The following is a 19538-nucleotide window of genomic DNA, read 5'->3' on the forward strand; positions in this document are numbered from 1 at the left end:
AAGTATTATACATTATTCCTTTCCTTGCTATGCAAACATAACCTATGATGGAGGTCTTTAATCTCCACTCAGATTTACCTCTAACACTCAAATGATAATCGGCTTGTGTAGATATTAGTTGGTCAACTGCCTCAGAACCGGACATTACCTCCTTTGCTTCCCAAGGCCATTGGTCTCCCATGTTAGTACCTCCACACACATAGCAGTTGGTAACATTAAGACTACCGGCAATACTTTCAGCTAGGTCAATGAACAGGTTTTTAGCGTTATGGGGGATCTTATTATCTATACTCATCTCTTCATAAAAGGAATGGTATACTTGATGAGTCTGGGAGGATACCGTATCAGTCTCTATTCCTATAAACAATAATGTCCCAGGATCTAAACCCGTCCCGTATATCTGAAACCCAAATAAATTTCCATACTTATCTAGGAACTTGTCGGGGTTATTAATAAGTATATGGACTGGGTTACATTCCATAGACTTACAATAAGGGCTAGTCGGCAACTTAGTCACTATCATGTCTTTATCTACTGTCTGTCCCCAAGTCGCCCACCCCACACAAGACCAATATGGACAAAAGTTATAGTCTTTATTTGGGCATCTAGGACTCACATATTTATTTTTACTACTGGGACAAATATATTTATCATTAGACCCATACGTCCTCTCCCATCTAAGATCCCCACATACATTCCACGGTTTTCTACCACTTGATATCGCCTTACATGCATCAAATAGCAGAACACCCGAAGAATGTACGGATTCTAACACCGTCTTATTAATTAGGGTCCCCTGAGGATCTCCATTCCTGAGAGTCAACCAAATTGTACGAGGTTGATACTCTGGACTGAAGCACTTAGGTTCTCCTACTCCTAAATGGCACACACTATAGTCTATATTTAGGTATCTACATCTTGATACCTCTCCTTTACATTCGTATTGTGAATGCCAAATTAGGGTTTGGGAAATATGGTTACCTGTTCTCGTAGTCTTAATGCATACCTCACAGCTAGGAGTGTCGGTACCTCTACCTTCCTGAATATAAAAACACATATAAATAAACACAATCAAAAGCACATCTTTCGCCGTCATCCTCAGTCTTCGTCCGTGCGATGGAACCTCAGCTTCCAGGATGTGAGGGCTGCAGGGAATGGAGTTCTGCTCGTCTTCACAGGTGTCCCTTCGAGACTTTCCTGGCTTATACACTATGTGTTGGTAAGCGGACAGGCTTTATTATGGCCTTCTCACTCACACCTGTAACAATAAAATTTGTAATCCACAATAATTCCTCGTTACTCCGACTGAGTAGTGCGTTTCAACCGGATCTTGCAGGGATTCTCTGGATCTGCTGTAATTTGCCAAGAATCGACTGCTGCTGGTTTAACCCTGGAGTGATGTATCCACGGAGTTACTTCGGCTACTTTTATCGCTGTAGGGGTAGACAAAAGAACAACATAAGGACCTCTCCACTTGGGCCCTAACGGTACATTATTCCACTCTTTAATCCACACTTGGTCTCCTGGATGATAACTATGAACAGGGGGATAAATATTCACAGGTAATCTATCTTGTACCCATTTCTGTACCTCCTCCATAGTCTTACCCAACTCTACAACCTGCTGCCGGGTAATTCCTTCTCCCAACTGACTCAAGTCCCCCCTTAAGTTACCAAGTACGGGAGGTGGTCGCCCATACATGATTTCAAAAGGAGAGAGGCCCATCATTCTGGTAGGGGTACTGCGGATTCGCAATAAAGCTATGGGTAAGAGAACGTTCCACTTAAGTTGGGTTTCCTGACACATTTTAGCCAACTGGTTCTTTATAGTTCTATTCATTCTCTCTACCTTACCAGAACTCTGGGGTCTATATGCAGTATGAAGCCTCCACTTTATACCAAGCATATGAGTCAGTTGTTGTAGGCACTGATGAACAAAAGCTGGACCATTGTCCGATCCTATAGAACAGGGTAGTCCATATCGGGGTATTATTTCTCGTAGCAGGAATCTTACAACTTCTCCTGCTTTCTCTGTACGAGTAGGACATGCTTCTACCCAGCCTGAATAGGTGCACACAATTACCAACAGGTAACGATGTCCACCCGATTTAGGCATTACTGTAAAGTCTATTTGTAGATCGGACATGGGGAGTCCCCCCATAAACTGGACTCCTGGTGGCTTTACTGGTCCTTGTCTTGCATTATTCTTAGCACACGTTACACATCTGCGTACAATGGCCTGAGTCAAGTTGGACAATCTTGGTATGTAGAAATGTTTCCTGAGAGATTCTTCAGTACTGTCTCTCCCAGAATGTGTCCCGTTGTGATAATTTTGGACAATTTCTACCGCTAGTGATGCTGGTATGACTATTCTTCCATCTTCTAGCTGATACCACTTGTTCTCCAAATACTTTCCCGGTTCAGTCTTTAACCACTCCTCTTCTTGAGCTGTATAAACTGGAGTCCATTGGGACAGTGGAGTTGGTATAAGAGCAGCTATATGCCCCACATACTCCTGTCTTCCTGATTCAGCAGCACGCTTAGCTGCACTATCTGCCATCCGATTTCCCTTGGTTACATCACCATCTCCTCTCAGATGCGCTCGACAATGTATGATACCGACTTCTTTCGGCTCCCACACTGCTTCCAATAGTTGTAGGATTTCAGCTGCGTACTTGATTTCTTTGCCTTCTGAATTCAGTAGTCCTCTTTCTTTATACAAAGCTCCGTGGGCATGAGTGGTTAAAAACGCATACTTAGAGTCCGTATAGATATTTACTCTTAAACCTTCAGCCAATTGTAACGCTCGTGTTAGTGCTATTAATTCTGCCTTTTGTGCTGATGTTCCTTTCGCCAGTGGCCGAGCTTCTATCACCTTGTCTATTGTTGTCACTGCATATCCTGCATAGCGGATCCCTTCTTTCACATAACTACTGCCGTCGGTGTAATATTGAACATCGGGGTTCTGGATGGGAAAATCACGAAGATCTGGTCTACTTGAAAATACTTCATCCATTACTTCCAAACAATCATGTTGACTTTCAGTAGGTTGCGGCAAAAGGGTAGCTGGATTTAAGGTGTTTACAGTCTCTAAATGCACTCTTGGGTTTTCACACAACATTGCTTGATACTTGGTCATACGGCTGTTACTAAACCAATGATTTCCTTTGTAATCCAACAACGTCTGTACTGCATGTGGGACTCGTACATAAAGTTCTTGACCCAGAGTGAGTTTATCGGCTTCAGCTACTAGCAGGGCGGCTGCAGCTACGGCTCTTAGACAAGGTGGAAGTCCGCTGGCCACTGCATCCAGTTGCTTAGACATGTAGGCAACAGGTCTTTGCCATGATCCCAAGTACTGTGTCAATACTCCCACAGCCATTCTTCTTTGCTCGTGTACATATAAGTAGAATGGTCGTGTGTGATCAGGTAGACCTAATGCTGGGGCACTCATCAAAGCCTTCTTCACATCTTCAAATGCCGTTTGCTGTTCTTGGGTCCATAAGAAGGGGTCGTGCTCTGTACCTTTGATGGCTGCGTACAGAGGTTTTGCCAGTATCGCATAGCTGGGAATCCATATCCTACAGAAGCCTGCTGCCCCCAAGAATTCTCGCACTTGTCTTCTATTCTTGGGTATTGGTATTTGGCAAACAGCTTCTTTTCTCTCTGGCCCCATAATCCTTTGACCTTCAGAGATATGGAATCCCAGATACTTGACAGTTGGCAAACACAACTGAGCCTTCTTCCTGGACACCTTGTATCCTGCCTTCCAGAGAATATGTAGTAGATCGTGCGTTGCTTGCTGACATTTTTCTTTTGTAACTGCTGCTATCAACAAGTCATCTACATATTGTAACAATACACATTCTCCTGGGATAGACTCGAAATCCAGTAGATCTTGACTTAGAGCTGAACCAAATAGGGTAGGTGAATTTTTAAACCCTTGGGGAAGTCTTGTCCAAGTCATTTGGCGTTTTGAGCCCGTTACAGCGTTCTCCCATTGGAAAGCGAAAATACATTGGCTTTCTGCGGCAATTCGGAGGCAAAAGAAGGCATCTTTGAGATCTAAGACTGTGAAGTAAGTAGCCCCGCCCGGAATTAAAGCAAGCAGGTTATATGGATTGGGTACAACTGGATGTATGCTAACAACCGCATCATTGACTGCTCTTAAGTCCTGTACAGGTCGATACTCATCTGTACCGGGCTTTTGAACAGGCAGCAATGGGGTGTTCCAGGGGGAAGTACAGAATTTTAGGATACCATACCGTATGAACTTATCCAGATAGGATTGGATGTTCTTCTTAGCCTTCTGCGGAATGTGATATTGTCTTAGGCTCACTGGATAAACCCCATGTTTCAGTTCAATTTTTATTGGTGGAATATTGCGGGCCAGTCCTGGTGGGTTGTTCTCTGCCCAAACTCCTGGTATGTTAAACAATGTCTCATCACTCCTAGGGTTTTGGCTAGTCAACACTGTATAAAGTCGCCACTCTTCTTCCTTTGGTACGGATAAAGTCATAATACCTGAAGGTCCATTAAACTTTAAGGATGTTGTTCCATTTGGTAGGAACGTAATCTGCGCTTGTAATTTTGATAGCATATCACGTCCCAGCAATTGGACTGGACATTCAGGCATATAAAGGAATTGGTGTTTTACTACGTGGCCTCCCAATGTACAGAGTCGACTTTTAAGAACCGGTTTTTCAGCACTTCTTCCAGTTGCTCCTATCACAGTAATAGTCCTTCCAGATGGAGGAGCAACTAGATTAGTCACCACTGAATGTTCAGCACCAGTGTCGATCATGAACGCACTCCTTTTCCCCCCTATTGATACATCGACCATAGGCTCCGCTCGACCAAGGGGGATGGAGCCCGGTCGGTATCAATAGTCCTCCATGACAGTGTCAGCCAATCCTACAAAGTCCCTACCTTCTCTATCGCGGGACCTTTGCGCTGCTGGAATATACCTGTCTTCCCTAACACTTCCTCTGTTCCCATTACTCCCTCTATAACCATTACTCCCTCCGGGGCCTCCTCTACCTCTCGCTCTACCTCTAAAGTTTCCGTAGCCTGCCCTGGGTTGGTCTCTCTCGTACTGCTCTCTTTGCGGACATTCGTTCCTCCAATGCCCTTCTTCCTTGCAATACGCGCATTGATCCCTACTCAAAGGCTCCCTACTCCATCTATTATTGCCTCTATCTGGGCCCCGTTTATCTACGCCTGCGATCGCTACCGCTAGCATATCAGCCTTTTTACGCATCTTGCGCTCTTCCTCTTTCTTACTTTCTGTATCCCTGTTCATATAGACCTTATTTGCTACCTCCATTAGTTGGGTGATGGACATACCTGCAAACCCTTCTAACTTTTGTAGCTTGCGCTTAATATCTCCGTATGCTTGGCTGACAAAGGCGGAGTTAACCATTCGGGAATTGTCTGCGTCTTCCGGATTAAAGGGGGTATACAAGCGGTATGCCTCCAATAATCGGTCATAAAAGACACTGGGCGCTTCATCGCTTTTCTGGATCACCTCAACTGTCTTCGACATGTTAATGGCTTTCTTTCCTCCGGCTTTCATGCCAGCAATTATAGCGTCTCTATAGGCTCTGAGTTGAACCATATCAGCACCATTTACGTTCCAATCGGGATCGGTGTTGGGATAGTGTGTCGCGGCCCATGCTGCTGGATTGGCTTGGTTCAAAGCACGGGCTCTATCCTCTAATGCTTTAATGGCTGCTTGATTTATTCTTGTCCTTTCCTCATTGTTAAATAAAGTCATTAGTAACTGCTGGCAATCAGCCCATGTCTGATTATGCGTCTGTACTATTGAGGTGAACAGATCAGTCATAGCTTGTGGTTTCTCAGTATACGAGGAATTATGGGTCTTCCAGTTTAAAAGATCGGTTGTGGTAAATGGGACATATACGAAGACTGGGTCAGCGTGTGCCATTTGACCTGCGGCATCGATATAAGCTGACCCGGGATTCAGACGAAGAGGCATCTGATAGTGCTTTAATTGTTGGGCACCAGTCAACTGTCGGGTTTGGATGGGGCTACGTAGAGAGGCGTCAGTCATGGGTTCCGGTCGGGGAGAGATAGGGTATGGGGATGTGGGAGGTCGGTTTTGGGAAAAGGTCGTAAATAAAACACTTCGAGCCGAGCTAGATGAAGCTTGACCGGAAGTCTGAAGTGGCGCCAAATCAGGATATTCGTTTCTAATGGGGGTGGATTCTGGTTCCGGAAGGGGAGATTTAGTACGAGGGGGGGTGGATCCTGTACTGGAGGAGGAAGCGGAAGTGGATGAGGGTAATGAGGGGAGGGGTGCAGGACTTCCTGCGTTTGCGTCACTTCTTCTTAACGGAAAGTAAGGGGGCGGCAAAGGGATCTCGGACTCAGGGGGCGTGTCCAAAATGGGCCTAACACCAGTCCTAGTGGACGAGCAAGTCCTAGCTACCATGAGGCGACACTGCTCCTCGTGGCATGTCTGGAGCCATTTTGGCGAGTCATTTACGGCCTGTCTCCAACAGTCAATATAAGGAAACTGGCCGTAAAGTTCAGGCCTACCCGATACAGCCACGTGTAAGCGCTGTACCAGAGTTGGATCCAAACTGCCACGTGGCGGCCATGCCGCAACCAAAGTAGGCCACTCCCTAGTACACAAAGTGACCAAACGTACAGGAGACATCTTTACCCCAAAATCACAAACTTTGAATCCCTTTTTAAAATTCTTAACCATACATCCTAAGGGATCCGGAATCGTTGACTGCGACGCACCCATACTTAACAATGGAACGTCGTCGACAACGAATACTATACACGCGTACTATTCAACAGTCACACCCGTTTCCTCTGGCAACAGCACCACGTGGTACGGTTACCAAGTGAAACGTACACAATAACAATAAACACTCAGGGAATTCCCGTACACACACAGCTGTTACACCAGTCACTATATAATCAATATTATGCCCTTTGGCGTAACTATACAGTCACCCACGCTATAATTCTCTATATACGAATTACCCGTCTATAACACACCCCAGTAACATCGTCTTTTACAAATAGCGGTTACAGTACGGTTAGCATAGGTCAAAGCACAAGTTAAGGTCACAATACAATTATTAGTGGTTATGGTGTTAAACATGCAATGGACGACAATGATTAGTACTTATTATATAATGTCAGTAAATATACAGGGTTATGGTACCGTGCACTATAATACAGCAACACACTATTAACACTCTCGCTAGACGGCTGAGCTCGCGCTATCTAACAAGATATACACTTTACTAAAACAATCGTTAACACATTTACAATTCCCAACTAAACTATTGGCCAGTACCTTGAATGGACTACCTAAAACTATATACACCCGTTTTGGTTAGCCACACTGCCCAATCACCACATATATAGCGAGCTAGAGAACCGAATTTACACAGGCGCCTCTTAGTCGCACTATCAAAAGTCTAGTGGGTTCCAAATTTACACGCCTTCCCACTTAGCCCAGATAGGATGAGAACTAGCGAACCGAATTTACACAGGCGCCGCTTAGTCTCCCGGTCCCTCCGACCTAGCGAACGTAATATACACCCTAGAACGCTAGTCTAGACAAGACACCGGTGTCCGGCTAGGGCTATTTACACCAGGACCCCGCCTGACTAACCAAATCAAACGGTCTGACTAAAGAGCGTTCGATCGAGCGGTGCGCCTTCGCTCCTTCCCTCCGACAGAGGGGGCAGATACACAGATTCAAAACCCCTTTGGGCCTACCGCACAATCGGTATACCCCTAGTGGGTCCTGCCGTCTAAAACAGCAGTTGTCTTACCTCCTCGTTCCTGAACCTGAGTTCACACTCATCGACGGGGACACCCCAGCACTTCTCACGTAGAGGCCGATGATCTCCTGGACAACAGACCAGTGGCGCCGAGACGAAGGGAGGTCCACGCAGAAGTTCAGGGGTGCAGCCGTAGAGAACGTGGGCAAAGATAGACCGTCTCACGCCTCTGCCTCTCAGCTACCGTTGAACGATGAGCTTCCCGGCCAATGCACCAAATGATACCGGAGAAACTGACGGAAGCCAAGCACAGAGAGATGGACACAGGTTTCTTCAGGAAGGAAGAGATTCTTTATTGGATCACCGATCGGGACTCAGAGGGACTAGCGTCACCAAAATACAGCAAAGTCTGAGTACTGAATACATAGAGTACATTCCTTATATAGCACTGTAGCTCCTCCCACAATTAACTACACCCACACATACCCTTAACCTATTTAATAAATAGAGTCTAAACTCATCCATCCGGTCTAACCACGTGGCTCATCTGATACAAAGGAGAGGGACGCGTAATTCCAGTTCTTACATTCCTGCACCTGGTCAGTACAGTGATAACAGTATCTTAGCTACGTGTAATTAACTAACTGATACTACAAACACATATACATACATATGCCTTGTGGCAATCTTAGCCTGCTAAACTTGTATTTTACTGGAATTACATCACAGTCCTGTATTTACAAAATGGTAATAAAAACCAGGCTGGGTGTTCCAGCACCTCAGACCTCTTCTGACCCTCTAACTTGTAGCCTCGACTCATGTTTGTAGGGGACAGCTATAATCACTACAGGGATTGCTATGCTCGTCATACTCCCTTAGCTACTGAGCTCTTGTAAGAGCTCTGGTTCCTGATCCTGCTTCGCTCGACAGAAGGAAGAGGTTCGCCTATTGGAACCTGGAGCCTGGTCGTAGGTCCAGGGCGCAGAGCAGACGGCGAGATACCAGCCCAGCAGCGGTGGTTCGTGGAGTCTGAAGTGCTTATGGTGGCTGCGGTGCTGATGGTCCTTTGGTAAGCGCTAGGAGCATCCATTTCTACGGTCCAACTTCCAGCCAGCCTGGAGGCAACCGTAACATCGGCCATCTTGGCCATGCCTTGTGGAGCAGTCTGGGCAGCGTGATTTGGGGTTGCGTCCCAGAGGTGAGTGCTTGCCTTAGGTTGGTGGACTGGGATGACCCCCACTGGTCCGGGGGTGGGGGGAACAGGGGTTTCTCGGCATCGTGACCCTCGGTCGTGGAGGGGGGAGAGCAGCCGCCTCTCGGGCTCCCTCCAGTCGAGTAGGGCTCCGCCGCTTGTCCGGCATAAGATGCTCGTTTCGCTGTCTGAGGGGTATCATTGTGCTCCTCTTAGGGTTTCCCATCTATTGTTGGCTCAGTCAGCCCGGTTAGACTCCGCGTGTGTCAGGAAAAGTGGCTTTATGTGCGGATTCTTGCAGGAGCTCTTTCAGTTGTTGACCGCTCGGCTCTACGGTCAGGCCCCGCCCCTCTAGAAACTCCTAACTTTTATGTCTTCATGTTTGTACATTTGTAAAGTGCTTTGAGTCTCACAGGGAGAAAAGCCAGCGCTATAGAAATTGCAAATTATTATAATTATTATTATATACATGAATACAGTATTTTTCTTGTAATTTCACATGTGGCCATGGGAGACATCTGATGCAAGATTTATTCAGGTTTTGATTGTGCTTGACTTGAATGATACCAAAGCTGCAAAAAGCCTCTTTAAATGAAAAATAGCAGTGTGCGTTAAAAGGTTGTCCTTTGCATCCTTAGTATTTTGGGTGTATTAGGAAAGCAATAAACAGTGGTAAACTGATATCAATATTGTTTAATTTATGTCAAAATAGTACAAGTGGAAATGTACACAATGCACTGTTTAGTGAACAAGCAAATGTAATGCTGTTCACCCAAGAGTTAGTTTTATGGCAATTGCAATGTCACTGCTTTACTTATTCATAGTGCAGGGATGCCCAAAAGGTAGAGCCCCAGATGTTAGAGAACTACAACTCCCATGAAGCTTTGTTTTCAAACATCTAGGAAACTACTTTTGAGCACCTCTGTACTAGTGCATATTGAAAGCCCATATGAAGTCGTCTCTGGGACAGTCAGTCCCTCCAATAGGCAGTCCCTCCAACAAGAAAAACACTCTTGGATCCATATCCATTTAAAGTTAAAATATGATTTCTTCCATTTTTCTATTATTTAACCATCACGTTAAAATCATCGTAATAAGAAAGTGTATTTTTGTGCATGTTTTTTGCTGCTAGTTTTGCTCAAACAAATATACCACTAGGCAAAGGCAAAATAAAACAGATGTTAAATTGCATAGGAACCTCTTTCCATTCAATGCGGTGTGTGTATGTAGCATTTTATGAACGGGTTTATAGTTGCTACATTTTAGAACCCTCTCAGATGTGTATTTCATCATTGATCTGCTGTTCGAATTATGTGGTGAAGTATATTTATTTTCTTTTTGATGGGTCCTAGACCGCCATTTCCTTTTATTTGTTTCCACATTACACAATATTAATGTCTTATATTCACATATTATAGAAAATATAAATGTAAATATTTCCACTACAAACATATTTTTTATAATAATTGCATATATATAGTGTACATAATTTTTTTTTAAATAAAATATTTTGTTACACACTAGATGTGGAACATACAAACAAATAAAGAGCAAACAAAACGCATACAAAACACATTTATTAAATATAGGTTCTGTGAATATATTTGTTTTTATGCTCTTTATGTGTTTGTATGTTTCACATCTAGTTAGATAAACATGTGGTAATACTCCCTAATGTTATAAGGTATTATATTTACAATATTTCATAACACACCATAAAAGTAACATATTTCTTGATTTCCATTAATATTCTGATCTCTATATCATTAAAGATGAGACTAAAATCATTATTGCAGTTTTCTTTTTTATTATAATTTTCACATTTTAATATAATTTGCCATTTTCATTTTATTTTTTCATAATTTTTATTAGAAGTCTAATTTTTTCAATTGTGCTGTTTACCTACACACTTGGGAAGTGCTACAACATTGATGTATGCGTTTTGCTCTTTTATTTTTATTTTTTGATCTCCTCTCATCTCTCTTTCGATATACTATGCACTGGATGTATCCTTATATGTACTATCATGTGTACTGATTTTGAGCCCTGCAGGCTTCCTTATGATTTACCAAGGACTCATTCATGTTTACACCAACATATGATGGTTATTACACATTACTGAGGGTGGAACGCATAATGGCCGCCAGTTGGAACACATACGTCCAACGGAAGTAAAAACCGGAAGTGACATAGCGGACGTGATGTCATATGGATATGACACCTGCAAAAATCAACTGAGGAATCCTTTGAAACAGCTGGACAGTGTAGATAATGCCCCCTGGACCACCAACAGGAAGAAATGACAGCCACATAAAAGGAAGGACTGGGGAGGGAAGGGTTATGCTGCTATTTTGTCCTTTTGTTAGGATATTTTATATTTACAATTTGTTTTTATTATTGGGTCCCTGAGGAAGTCTTCTGTTAGACGAAACATGTTGGACCATATTTGTTTTTTACCTTTTATACATATGAAAGAAAGCAGATTACCATTTCCAGAGTCTGGACTTCCATATTGTGGATATACCCCCCAAAACAGGGAAGCACCCTAAGGCTATCTTATTATCTACTTCTTATGAGTTCCACTTATATTGGCGCAGTTTTATTGTTCATTTACAGTATTACACTATTGTATTGTGTTTTCTTCTGTAGATTATAAGCTATACTCTTTTGCCATTTATATATATATTCTATTTTTACAGGATAAAGTCTGGAACATCCCGAGATAAAGCTACACTATCATGATAAGTCATTAATTTTGTAAAGTTATGTATAGAGGTGTGGGTTTAACACACTCTGTTGCTTTTCTGTCACACACGCTAACACACAGAGAAACACACCGGCACATTTACACACACAGATACACACAGATATACTGACACATGAATAGATACACACACACTGACACACAGATACACATACTGGCACACACACAGATACACACACTGACATATGCACACACACATACACACATATCATATTTTTTATATTTGCAGCCACTGTCCTGTTAGCATAGTTTTTGTCTGTAGAAGGTTGACTTGCTTTGGGTGCTTCTAGCTGTGACTGATGTGTGGGGGTCTGCAAAAAGTTCACTCCTTCTGTCACTCCCTGCTGTTGCCTGTGCCTTCATTGCCTCCTGAGCTGCGCTCTCCTTATACCTTGGACGAAGTGATCGGCTGCCACTTCCTTCCAGCCAGACGATACTACTCTTAAAGGAACCCGACCAAGCCCCTGTTCAGCGATACCGATCAGGTGGCCCTAAAGGCGCACCGATTGCACCTGCGGTAGTTCCGCCACTGTGCGATCCTAAAAGAACTGAGCCCGGGGCGGCTGCTCCATTTGCCCCGCGTTAAAGAGAGCCCTGTATAAATGCAGTCTGAAAAGTAAAACAATGTCCCTAAAAGTAGTTTTACTTAAAAAATAAATTAATTTAAAATATATATATATATTTCATCCTATCATGTGTGGTCATAATTAAAATCTTCTGTCTGCTTCACTCACATGATAATAAAGAATTTAAATGTATGTCTTTATGTGGTCTCATAAAAGGTGTTAAACCTGAAAAATAAAATAAATGGAGACTGGCAGACACAAGTATTTAATGGGCATTATCAGTTTAATGACAAACGCCACATTAAGCTGTCACCAACTCTACATATAAACTGATGCAAGTCATTTTTAAATGGGAAAGAATCTGTGTTTTGAGAACTTTCCCCTGTTACAAAGCCATTCTCAGACCCCCAGAGCCCCTGCCTGCCCTCTCCTGTGGGAGGAATGTGTATCCCGAATGCTGGGTCCACATCTCTGCTTTTGTTGAATAAAATGTTATGCCCTTTTAAAGACATGCTTTTTTTGTAAGAATCAGCAGTATTTATCTATAATTCAAATGAATATTAGTATAAATACAATTTCTAAAATAGTTTTATTATTTTAAACACGTACCTTAATGCTGTATAAAGCAGTTATTTGTTTTATGTAAATTATTTATTTATAAAATATTTTACCAGGAAAGATACATTGAGATTTCTCTCGTTTTCAAATATGTCCTCAAATCATTGCATTGTTACAGTTAGTGTACAATAAAATACAAAAACAATATTAATATACAATATATACAAAATTTAACATAGAACAGGTAGGAAATATATAATCAACCATGACAGGTGCATTCTGTTTTGAGGTATGTAGAGAGGGATCTCTTAAAGGACTTTAAGCTTAGGGAAGATTTTAATTTGTGCGGGAGGTCGTTCCACAAATGCGGTGCTCTGTAGGAGAAGGAGGATCGGGCTGCTTTCTTTTTGTATTGAGGTAGACTACGTAAAGTGTTGGTACTGGATCGGAGGTTATAGGAAGTGGGAACAGACGGGGAAAACATTGCGTTCAGGTAGGGTGGGAGTTTCCCAGAAAAGCTCTTAAACACAAGGCTGGAAAGATGAAGGGTGTGTCTGGATTCCAGCGACAGCCAGTTTAGTTCTTTTAGCATGTCACAATGGTGGGTCCTGTAATTACATTGTAGCACAAATCGGCAGAACGAGTTATACAATGTGTTGAGTTTATTAATGTGGGATTGCGATGCAGATGCATATACTACATCCCCATAATCAATGATTGGCATCAGCATTTGCTGTATAATCTTTCCCATTACTGAAGGGCTTAGGCAGGATTTGTTTCTGTACAGGGCCCCTAGTTTTGGATAAAGTTTAGATGCAAGCTTTTCGATGTGCAGGCCAAAAGATAGATTGGGGTCTAACATCATACCCAAGTATTTGAAAGAGTGGACTGCGGTCAGTGTGCTATCTGAAATTGTTTTCATGGATAGGTGGGAATTGTGTAATTTGTGTAATTTAGGTACTGTTCCAAAGATCATTGTGACAGTTTTGTCAGTGTTCAGGAACAGTTTGTTTTTTGCGATCCACTTTTCTACCTCTGTAAACTGGTCTTGGAGCACAGCCTCAAGCTGCGGTAGATCGTAATTGCTCGCATAGATTACCGTGTCACCTGCGTACATGTGTACATTTGAGGATTTGCAGACATTAGGCAGATCATTTATAAATAATGAAAATAGTAGGGGGCCGAGAATGGATCCTTGGGGAACACCACACGTGACTGGGAGAGGGAGGGAGTCGCTGTCAGAAATGGACACATATTGCGAGCGATCCGATACATACGATCGAAACCAGTTTAGCGAATGATCACCAATACCTGAGTTTTTAAGTTTGTGCAGTAGAATGTCGTGGTCAGTTTACTCCATACACAACACTGGCAGATCTGGGAGGGGGGGCAATTGCTCCCCCCCCCCCCCAGCCCCCAGAAACAACAGTATTGCTAGAGCTGTAGTGGTTATTGTGCCTGGAATGTTTCTTACAATAATCTACCAGTGCCCTTCCGGGATTAGGTTCTGGACCTGCCCCTGATACACAAATGTATAAACAGTCTTTTTTTGGGGTGGACGAACAGACATGTAGTTGTAACCAGACAAGTTGGACACACAGGAAAAGAGGGGTTGAGTGCCCTGCTCAATGAGCTTACATGCTAGAGGATATGTTAAGATTAAAGAGAATCTGCCCAAATGGATGTTCCTGTCAAAATGTGTAAGAGTGTGTCTCTTGTTGTTAAATCCCCCTTTACTATACTGTAAAGCACTGCAGAATAGGCTGGCTTATTAATGCCAGTAATTCTAAATAATAATAATCATTGGCGTTTCTTTTCTTATCGGCATATATTCTCTATTCTGCATGTTTACTGCAAAGGACAAAGCTTATGACAATAATTTACAGGGAATTAAGATGGAAATGCCCAGTTACAGGATACATTTAATTTTATTTTTTGTACTTCACATATTAAAGGTACACTATAGTCACCAAAACAACTTTAGCTTTATGAAGTAGTCACAGATCCCCTGGCTGTGACTGACAACCTACATGAAAACAATATGGTTTAATTTTTAATGTTGCTCACTGTAAAAGTTTGTATCTCTTGCTCTGTAAAACTTAAATTACATACAGGAGGCTCCTGGAGGGTTTAGCAAGCAATTAACAGAGCAGGAGATAAGAAATTATAAATTAAATACAATTTGCAATAAAGATGTAAACATGAAATGTCTCTTTACAGGAAGTGTTTAGGAAGGCTGAGCAAATCACATGCAGGGAGGTGTGACTAGGGTTGCATTAACAAAGTGATTTAACTTCTAAATGGTAAAGAGCTGAGCAGTGAAACTGCATAGGCATGACCAATACACCAAAAGAGTGGCCTTTTATTGTGGCCACCCTAAGGCACACCTGTGCAATAATCATGCTGTCTAATCAACATCTTGATATGCCCCACCTGTGAGGTGGATGGATTATCTCGGCAATCGAGAAGTGCTCACTAACACAGATTTAGACAGATTTGTGAACAATATTTGAGAGAAGTAGGCCTTTTGTGTACATAGAAAAAGTCTTAGATCTTTGAGTTCAGCTCATGAAAAATGGGGGCAAAAACAAAAGGGTTACGTTTATAATTTTGTTCAGTGTATTTTGCGCTCCACTTTTTATATTTATCTATAAATATAATATAAATAAAAGTAAAGCTGGGGGTTTGTCCCCTTGGGTGTAGGCACTAAAGTGTGTAGCAGCATATTAATATTTATTTACTATTTTGTTTTTTTTTTAAAAAGGATTACTATTTTTATTCAAAAGTATTTTTTCCCCCCATTTTTGGTCTTTTGAATGCAGCTTCTTAAGCGCTTTTATTATTCGTGAAACTTTAAATTCAGACACCCCAAGAATACTGAGCCCCTACAAAAGATGTACATCAGGATAGAAAAGATGGACATAGGGACTTAGGCCCTAAATAGGTACTGTCTCTCCAAAACAGTGACATTTGGGAGGTACATAAGTGTTTTACAAACCTCTGCAGTAATGTACAGTGCATATGAGTGTAATATAGTGTTCAGAAGTAAAATTGAGTATAGTTGAGTTATACGAATAGTGTATAGTGTATAAATGTATCACACTTTTTTCTGTCAACCATGTTATTACCTGGCTGTTCCCCTCCTGATATTGACCTCCAGATCTACCCTTACATATGTAATTGCCGATTTCCAGTACATATGATAGCTTTATAAACGTATATATATCACTTCTTTATATTTTCTTGACTTATTTTTCCCATTTTTATTTCTGATTTTATACTTTGCTTTTCTTATGAAATAGAAAAAACATTTTTTTTTTAACAGATATTTGACAATTTCCCTGGAGAGAAATACTTTCTGTCCCCACATTCCCATTTAAGAGAACATTTGTGGGTTGACCTCAAGAAACAAAAACAAAATCACCCAAAAATTCTTCAGCTTCAAACCACAGCTATTGTCTAGGTCTAAAGTTCTAGAACTGTATGGACAAAAGATCATGGCATCAACCGTCTCCTACAATTTAACAAGGCTTCTAAACACACACTAAACAAAACAAACCACTGCCACATTTCATGAAAGGTGCGATGTCACTCCAAGTACAAGTTTTCCATTTTTGTGCCAAACAAAATGTGGATGGTGGTTTCCAAGTTTGCTCTTTCTATCATCTGTTCACAATACACAGTCCCATCAGTAATTGATTCTTGTTTATTTTGTTGTGATCTTTCAAAAGAAGCTTCATGATTGCAATCTCACCGCAAACGTTGCAGATAATATAGAGACTCTGTGGGGCAATGGCTGAAATGATGTTGTTAACTTTATTGCCATTTAAGCAATCTTCTGTGGTTTAAGCCTATATTAACAAACATGTCAACAACAAAAAAACTGAGATTTCAAGTTCTGGTAATTATGGACCAGTCTTATGACAGAATTTTCTATGTTTCTGATAACAACAGATAATGGTGTTTCCTGGTGGTGGATTTGTGGATTTTAGCAGTGGATGATGGATGTTAATGTAAGGATGTTATTGAGGTTCTTTTTCTAAGAAGATGATTCTCCAAGCAGTCCTTCATATAAGAAAATCATTGGTAAAGTGCTCCTCCAGAGGGGCTGTACTTTACCCCTTCTCCATTACTTAAAGTGGTCATGATGGATGGCGTCTGTATGCGTAGAGTTTCACTATGAAATGCCTCTGTAAAAATGTTGCACAGTAGAACTGTGCTCCCATGTCATCTGGTGCCCTCTGAACAGAGATTGACTATGGACCCTGTTATGGCTGAAACTCTACTATGGCTAACCTTTTGGGTTAAAATGGTTGGGACTTTCTAAATTGTGTGGTTGGACTTAAGTTAAATGTATTAAGTGTGCTTTTTGTGTGTTCCCTTCCTCCCCTATTCCTGTCTCGTTTTTCTAGCTAGGCGTTGTCCCATTGTTCCATGAGAGGGATTCCAGACCAAAACTGGCTGCTCTGCCACTATCTTAATTCTCTCATGTGATCCACGGTCCTTGTCATTGTCTGTCCCACCCAACCATGTAAATATGGTGCTCCATTCATATTGGCTGTAATTTAACTAAATGTGTTAGTTTGATTGATTGCCATCCCAAGTCCTTACTGTTTTGGCTGGTAAAAATAAATAATTGTCACTTTAGGGTGCACAGACCCTGGCTCCTCCCCAAGCCAACAATAGTAAAGAAATAATAAGATGGCCAGCACAAACTTTTAAATCCATATATCCTTTTGTTATGGTGCCATAGAAAAAAAGGCCATTTTGGCCACACACTGCCTCTGTTTTTTTTCCATATTACAGTTTTGGTTGACTGGTGTTCACTGTAAAATGAAGACATGTATTTTATGTCGGCTGTGTGTGATATGTGTAATGGATGTATTGACTGTGTGTGATGGGTATTTAATTCAGGCCTGTGTGTGAATGCAGGTGTGTGTTTTTGTAGTGTCACATAATCCCATAGTCAGATGTACACAGTTATATACATTCACTGTCAAATAAAGCCATATGCACACAGTTTGCCAGGCAGGGGTGCCGCTGGTTTGCTGAGAGCAGCCAGCTGATGCTTTCAGCCAATCAGTGACTCCCCATTCAGAAAACTGACTTGGAAAAGGTACATCGCTTTCCAAATCAGATTGGCTAAGAGTGTCAGCTGACCATTCTAAGCCAATCAGTGGCGCCCAGCTTGGCGCTTACTCTGTGCTTTCTGAAACTGAAAATGCAGCACCCGGATACTGGAGGCAACCTAGGTGTTCAACCGTTCTAGAACCATTGAGGTAAGAGTGGCTCAGGGGGCCTCCTGGCACCATAACAGCTTCACCTATTGTACAGCGTTATGGAATTTGTTGGTGCTTTATAAATAATAATATTAAATTAGATTAAGTTGTTTTGATGCCTTGAGTGACCCTAAGTAATGTGAAAATGCAGACTAAGAAACAATAACATGGGAAAAGGGAAAGATTAAGAAAAATATAAGAATGGTGGAGAGTGATATATAAGCTTGCATGAAGCAGTGTCTCTGGTTGGTTTTTGTTACCATATAGTTTAGGCTATAGGATTCCACTTATATTGCTTTTCACACAACTGTCAAGCTGTATACAGCTAGCAATATAGCTATTTCACTACACTACATCACCCATTAAAATAACTTTGCGTCTTCTAGAAACAGAATTCCAATTAGTACTGTATAAATCAACAAATAGGGGGAAAATGCATAATGCAACAAAGAATACCCTCCTATTCACAAAGTGTCCTACCTACATTTCATGAACACCCATCATGTTTTATTTTCCAGGTTACCAAAATAGTGGCTCAGCTGATGGTACCCAGATATAGTCCCTCAGGTATATAACATAACAGCATATATAATTGCATTTCTGACAGCTCAAGTGAAGCAGAGAACACATGGGACAGAATGCTATTGTGACATTTACAATTTAAATCCCTTAAAACTCTATGGTCATTGGTCAGGTCACCTAAACCATATGCTCATTGCCTTCCAGTGACTTGTCATGGTTTACTTTATAGCCAGAGGCTAGGAATATAGTCTCTTAAAGCACAAACGTGACTGTTCTATAACCAAAACACTACTTAGTCACACAGGTTCCACTTTCTCATAACCTTTTTACTAGCTCCAGAGTCAAATGATCTATTGAGAGAAGATGATTTAAAGGCACAGAATACTTTTTCATAAATCAAGAAGGTTATATTACTAACATAAAATTTACATTCTATGCACATTCTACAGCATTGAATAGAAAGAACCAATGCTGAGCAATATCTGAGACAAATTACATTTAAACATGGAAGGTCACTTATTATAATGATAAGGTGATACCAGTCACATTAAGGGAACTGGTTTGGCTATTTAATGTTCATAAATTGAGTATATAAATATAATTAGGTTAGAGGGACACTATAGACAGCCAGACCACTTCATCTCATTGAAGTGGTCTGGGTGCACTCTCCGTGCCCCCCTTAGTTCTGCAATGTAAAACATTTAGAGAAACTGCATTGTTTACCTTGTAGTACTAAGACTGCCTCTAGTGGCAAACAGACAGTAGAGTTTGGCGTGTGCTTGAACGTGTGTGACTCCGCTGTTGCGGAGTATTGCCCAAAAGCTTTTACAGAGCCGATCTAGCGCTGCCATGGGCTGGAGTGATGGCTGGGTGTCTGTACCTTTCG

Source organism: Pelobates fuscus, chromosome 10 (genome assembly GCF_036172605.1).
Source record: "Pelobates fuscus isolate aPelFus1 chromosome 10, aPelFus1.pri, whole genome shotgun sequence".
Lineage (NCBI taxonomy): Eukaryota > Metazoa > Chordata > Amphibia > Anura > Pelobatidae > Pelobates > Pelobates fuscus.